This window comes from Cyprinus carpio, chromosome A4 (genome assembly GCF_018340385.1).
Source record: "Cyprinus carpio isolate SPL01 chromosome A4, ASM1834038v1, whole genome shotgun sequence".
Taxonomy (NCBI): domain Eukaryota; kingdom Metazoa; phylum Chordata; class Actinopteri; order Cypriniformes; family Cyprinidae; genus Cyprinus; species Cyprinus carpio.
In genome coordinates this window covers 13,881,599-13,887,975 of record NC_056575.1, presented here as the reverse complement: position 1 = coordinate 13,887,975, position 6,377 = coordinate 13,881,599, and the positions used below count along the sequence as shown (strand labels likewise).

General features: G+C 35.5%; 1 pseudogene; it reads left to right on the top strand.

Moving 5' to 3' along the window:
- The window catches only part of LOC122139410, a 48,719-nt pseudogene that overhangs the window by 40,263 nt on the left and 2,079 nt on the right, over positions 1-6,377 (top strand).

Here is a 6,377-nt window from a genome sequence, read left to right as displayed (position 1 = left end):
TTTCATTTTTCTGATTTCAATATTAAATCAAAAAACGAATTATACGAAGGTACACGGACTTTTGATATTTTTTTTTTAGGAGTTGATATGGGATATGTAGGAACGATATGGAAGCTTTGAACTATTTTTGTTTTAAACGAGAGGTTGTGTGGGAGAGAGAGAGAGAGAGGATAGATGAAAGTTGTGTTTGTGAATTATCTGCATTGTGGATCTCTTTCTCACAAAAATAAAAGCTGCGAGTGTAGTTAAAACAGCGATATCTTACTCCGCGTTGTTGAGTAATATAATGAGCGATCCCACAGACTGTAAAAAAAAAAGAGCGATCCAGTATCAGAGCTATTTTATTAATAAAAGTCGCGGGGGAGCGGGCCGTAGGCCTACACAAGTTTCTCTGCTCTGATTTGTGTGTGTGTGCGCGCGCGCGTCAAGTGCCGCATTAGGTTTTTATATACACTGCCGTTCAAAAACAATTAGATTTTTAATGATTTTTACTGGAGTCTCTTATGCTCATCAAGGCTATATTTATTTGATTAAAAATACAGAAAAAAAAACAGTTATACTGTGAAATACTAAATATTGGTTTCCTATTTTAATATAGTTTAAAATGTAATTTATTTCTGTGACGCAGCGCTGAATTTTCAGCATCAATATGCTACATGATGTGTCACATGATCCTTCAGAAATCATTCTAATATGCTGATTTATTTACAGTGTTGAAACTATTGTGCTGCTTGATGTTTTTTTTTTTTTTTTTTTTTTTTTGGAACCTGTGATACTTTTTTTATTATTTGATGAATAAAAGGATAAAAAGAATAACATTTATGCAAAATAGTAATCTTTTCTAACAATATACGGTATGTCTTTACTATCACTTTTTATCAATTTAACACATCCTTGCTGGATAAAAGTAATTAATTTTCTTAAGAAGAAGAAAGAAGAAGGAGAAAGAAACCATTTACCCCTGACGTGACGCGTCCCAAACTTGTTGAATAAGTAGTGTACTGTTGTAACACAAAATTTCTATTTTGAATAAACGCTGTTCTCCTTTTAACTTTTTATTTATCAATGATGTTCCTGAAAAAAGTATCACAGATCCTAAAAATATGAAGCAGTCAAAAAATGTTTCTACAATTGATTATTGAATCAGCATATTAGATTGAATTCTGAAGGAAGACTGGAGTAACAATGCTGAAAATTGTAGCTTGTTTCAGAGGAACAAATTAGATTTTAAAGTATATTAAAATATAAACTGTTTATTTTAAATTGTCAATAATATTTCACAAAATGATATTTTTCTGTATTTTTGATCAAATAAATGCAGCCATGATGAAAGAAACGTCTTAAAAAAAAAACATTAAAAAATTTACTGATTCCAGACTTTTGAACGGCTGTGTGTGTGTGTGTGTGTGTGTGTGTGTCCCTCATTTTTTTACTGCCACCCACAGGAATAGATCGGTATTGCAGTATTAAACATATAAAAGTGCAACTGCAAACTTGGCTCTTGTAAGATGAACGGTGCATGACCATAGATATAATTTATTGTCTTTATTTTTCCTATTTTTATTTTTTTTAAACAAAATACCCTACTAATATACTATCCCCCAGTTTCACAGACACGGCTTAAGCCTAGTCCCAAGACTAGAAAATGTATTGTCGTTTCTGAGCTGTTTCACCTACTATATACTATGAAAGAAACTTGCAAGACTGACTGATGTTAAAAAAATCATCAGTGCTGTAAAAAATATCCCTTTGTTTTTGTCTCAAGATGCACACCAGTAATAATAAAATAATAAAAATTACTTAAATGTCCTAAAAATGTCCTTAAATGTCCACACTGCTCCAGGTGTGTGTTCACAGTGTGTGTGTGTTCACTGCAGTGTGTGTGCACTTTGTATGGGTTAAATGCAGAGCACGAATTCTGAGTATGGGTCACCATACTTGGCTGTATGTGACGCCACTTTTTTTTTTGTTTTTAATTTTTATTTTTTTTTTAATTGAACTATGGCCTAATCCTGGCTTAGTCTAAGCCCTGTCTGTGAAACCAGGCCTATATGTATTAATATATGCACTAACTGTGAACTTGACAAGCATTGCTAAAATATACTTCTGACGTCGAACAGTAGCTAAAAACAAATATTTAAAAAAAAGAGCATTTGATTTCATAACTAATATTTCTAAACATGAAATCAAAGCGAGAAGCATGACGCCAGTTTGGTTATGAGTGTTTTAGTATTTCTATATCTGGCAAATGCTGGGCCTTTGATGCTGTTAATAAACTGGAATGTTTTTCCTGTCACTGAAATCAGTTTTCCTGTATGTTTGACTTTGTCACCCCCTCTATCTGTGTGGTTTCTCCCCAGTTAAGTGTCTCTATCAAATGGAGGAGGAGTCCTGTTCATGCATGCTGACGTACTTTTTAATAAATATGATGAAAATCATAAATACATCTTCTGATTAGTCAGTGAAGCTTTTTGATTATGATTTCCTCTCTTCTGTCTAATAAGGTAAAAGTGTTTGTGATTGTGGCTTGTTGTTTGGTGGTTGTGCACTGCTTTCCTGTCTCTGTCTCTCTTGAACCTTTCAGTTCAGAGTTGATCAAACAAAGTGTATGATCAGTAAAGTATGGAGAACTGTTCTAACTCTCATTTTTTTTTGTCTTCTGTGATCAATATCGCCACAGCTGGTACGTAACACCTACTCGGATCGTTTATTGTTGTAGTTATGTTCAATTATAGTGATTGACTGTTTGTGTTTGTGATATGAATTGGTCATAATATAAATTATAGTTCCACCCCCTTTTGTATGTGTAGTATTTTGCATTAATATAAAAGTGAATTTCTTTCTCATCATGGTCATTTTTCTCTGTTTCCTCTCCTCTTTTGATGACTTTTCTCTGTTGTTTGTCGTCTCTCTCAGTCCTTCCTCATACATACATTTTATATACATCATTCTGTATCTTGTCTGCAGGAAATGTGAGGCTGGTGGGTGGTAATAATTCTTGTGCTGGTAGGTTGGAGGTTTTTTACAGTGGAGAATGGGGAACCGTGTGTCATGATTATTGGGGTGTGGCAAACACTGCAGTGGTGTGTAGAGAGCTGGGCTGTGACGAAACTTCAAACACAATGCGTGCTGTTCACTTTGGACCAGGATCAGGAAAAATCTGGATGGATGATGTGGGATGTAGTGGATCTGAGTCCTCAATATTTGATTGCTTAAATACAGAAATGGGTGACCAAGACTGTGAGCATAGTGAAGATGTTGGCGTTGTCTGTTCAGGTAGGCTGATTTTATCACTACCTTTCATTAACAAATAAATACATTATTGACTATAATAAGTAGGTTATCTAAATCAGAATTTAAAACATTAGGAGAGTCAAAGGAGTGATGTAATACAGGGTGAGTTTAACCATTTAGAAATCACTCAATTTATATTCAATCATATAGGACCCCTGTATGATCTGAGGTGAAAGCAGCAAGTTATAAGTCTCTGTGTAAAAAATATAAAGGATCTACAGTGCATGAAAAAAAATGATGGTTTATGATTTGAATTGTGGTCAGGTTGTTTAATGTTTTAATTACAGTACCATTACCTGAAACTCTCTTGTGTAATTTCATATATAATTTATTTACTCTAAATGTTACACTTTTATTATATGTTAAGAACAGATCTTAAAATTTTAATTAACAAAATAAATGAATGTAAAAAATTCAAACTGATGTTCTATTACTGTTACTTTTCAACAAAATGTGAAATTTGGTATTACATCAGGAATGGATTTGAATAGGCTTGGACTTGGTCCTTCTCCCTCATGCACGAGACTGGTGATGACACGAGAATAGAAATATTAAATGATTCTGCTTAGCTAAAAATACAGAATTATGTTATGCACATTCTTACACTCTGTCCTTGACTACATTTTATTAAATTATGCATTTTATTTTACATTTATTAATAAATAATAATAATTAATGAATAATAATTAATATATTTTATACATTAATGATCATGTGTGTTAAATTTTGGTGTTATTTTGTTTTTTGCGCCATTACTTTATCTGAGGCTAAATTAAATGTCTAAACTTTCATTTTCATATTGTGACACAATATATTGTTATACACCTAGTCAACAACAGTACTATGTAAATAATTTAAGATAAGTTGTAGATTTCAAAACAACTTTAATTTGTGGCAAAATTATGGCAAAAAGCTGGTAAAGCACAGCATCACAACACTGCTCTCCTAGTACAGTATATAAGCTTTTTTTATTTTGGGGAATTTTTAAAATGTTATATTATGATTTTAAACAGTTCATGACTAACATTTCAGGCATCAGGCTTGTTGGAGGTTCTCGCTGCTCTGGGAGGTTAGAGGTGCCTCATGGGAACACATGGCACAAAGTGTGTGCTGCTGCCTTTGACCAGCAGGATGCAGAGGTTGTGTGTAGAGAGCTGGACTGTGGGGCTCCTGTACAGGTGCTGGGAGCAGCTGCTTTTGGTAAAGGAGATGCTCAGATGTGGACACAAGAGATTCAGTGTAGAGGAGATGAGTATCAGTTTGCTCTTTGTCCAACGGTTCCAGCTCCAGCATCACTTCCCATGAGAATGATGTGAGTGTTGTATGTGCTGGTAGGTAAACGACATATGAACTATGAGTATTGACAAAATTCTTGAGTAATATTGTAAAACAAAACAACAACAACTTACTTTATCTTTCTTGTGTCCTTTTACCTTCAGAAACAGTGAGATTAGTAGGTGGTAACAGTCGCTGTGCTGGTAGAGTGGAGGTTCTTTATAGAGGTCAGTGGGGAACAGTGCGTGATGTTGGCTGGGATTTGCCTGATGCTGAAGTGGTGTGTAGAGAACTTGGCTGTGGAGAGGCTTTAACTGCACCAAAGAGTGCTTACTTTGGTGAAGGATCAGGAAGAGTCTGGATTTCTGATTTACAGTGTACTGGATCAGAGTTTACATTGACAAACTGTGGATTATTTGGATGGGGAGTAAAAGCTATTCATGCTGAAGATGCAGGAGTCATCTGCTCTGGTAAGATCATCTAGACTTCATAATTACAATTTTTTTCTCTCACAGAATTCCAGGATGGATACAGATGTTTTTGCTCCACATTCAGTGTTATGTCAGGTGCCTGTGAGGACAGAAAGTATTATGTATTATAAGTATATATGACAGGTTGAATGATGATATGCACACACAAAAAGCATTTTTGTGGACAACATGCATTTTTTGTTCCAGGATGATCCCTTTTGTGATTCAAAAATACATCGTATCTCATTCAAAGATTGAGCATCTTTCACACACAAAATGCATGTTTAATGACACACCACTTCACACGGACATTTCTTTAATGAAAAACATATTTCACTCTTTTGTGATTTGCAAAACAAATGCAAAAATTTTATGTGAATTTTTTCACACACACACACACACACACACACACACACACACACACACACACACACACACACACAGAACTGCTGACAATTGATGAAAGGTGTCTGGTTTAGCTTTATAAAAATATTAGGAAAAAAGAATTAGCAAATATCATCGAATTTGTAAATTTTTTATTTAAGGAGTCCGGCTGGTTGGAGGATCTCGCTGTTCTGGCAGAGTAGAAGTGCCTCATGATCAGACGTGGATGTCAGTGTGTGATGCTGTCTTTGACCAGCAGGATGCAGAGGTTGTGTGTAGAGAGCTGAACTGTGGGGCTCCTGTACAGGTGCTGGGAGCAGCTGCTTTTGGTAAAGGAGACGCTCAGATGTGGACACAAGAGATTCAGTGTAGGGGGATGAATCCTATATATCTTTGTGTCCGACATCATCTTCTCTCAAACAGAATTGCACCCATGAGAATGCCATTGGACTGCTATGTTCTGGTAATAGAGCAGTAGTTACTTATTGAGAGAATCACAAGCTAGTTTTTAAAAAACACATTTCTTGCTTTTTTCATAATGTTAAACTAAACTCTCTGTTCTTTGTCCAGGTTACACTGATCTCAGGCTGGTAAACGGTCCTGACATCTGTTCTGGTCGAGTTGAACGTCAGTACTTAAGTAAATGGGGCACAGTGTGTGATGCATGCTGGGATATGAGAGCTGCCAGTGTCCTCTGTAGACAGCTGAATTGTGGGATTGCTGTGTCTGTTGTGGGATCAGACTGGTTTGGAGTGGGAAGTGGTGAAATCTGGACTGATGTGTTTGATTGTGACGGGAATGAAAGAAAACTCTCAGAATGTTTCATCTCTTCATGGAGTCGAGCTGAATGTTCACATAGACGAGATGTTGGAGTCATCTGCTCTGGTGAGTCCATTCATGCCGTGATGAAGTCATGGGTTCCAGATTAAAACTACTTCTAAGTATATTTTAGAT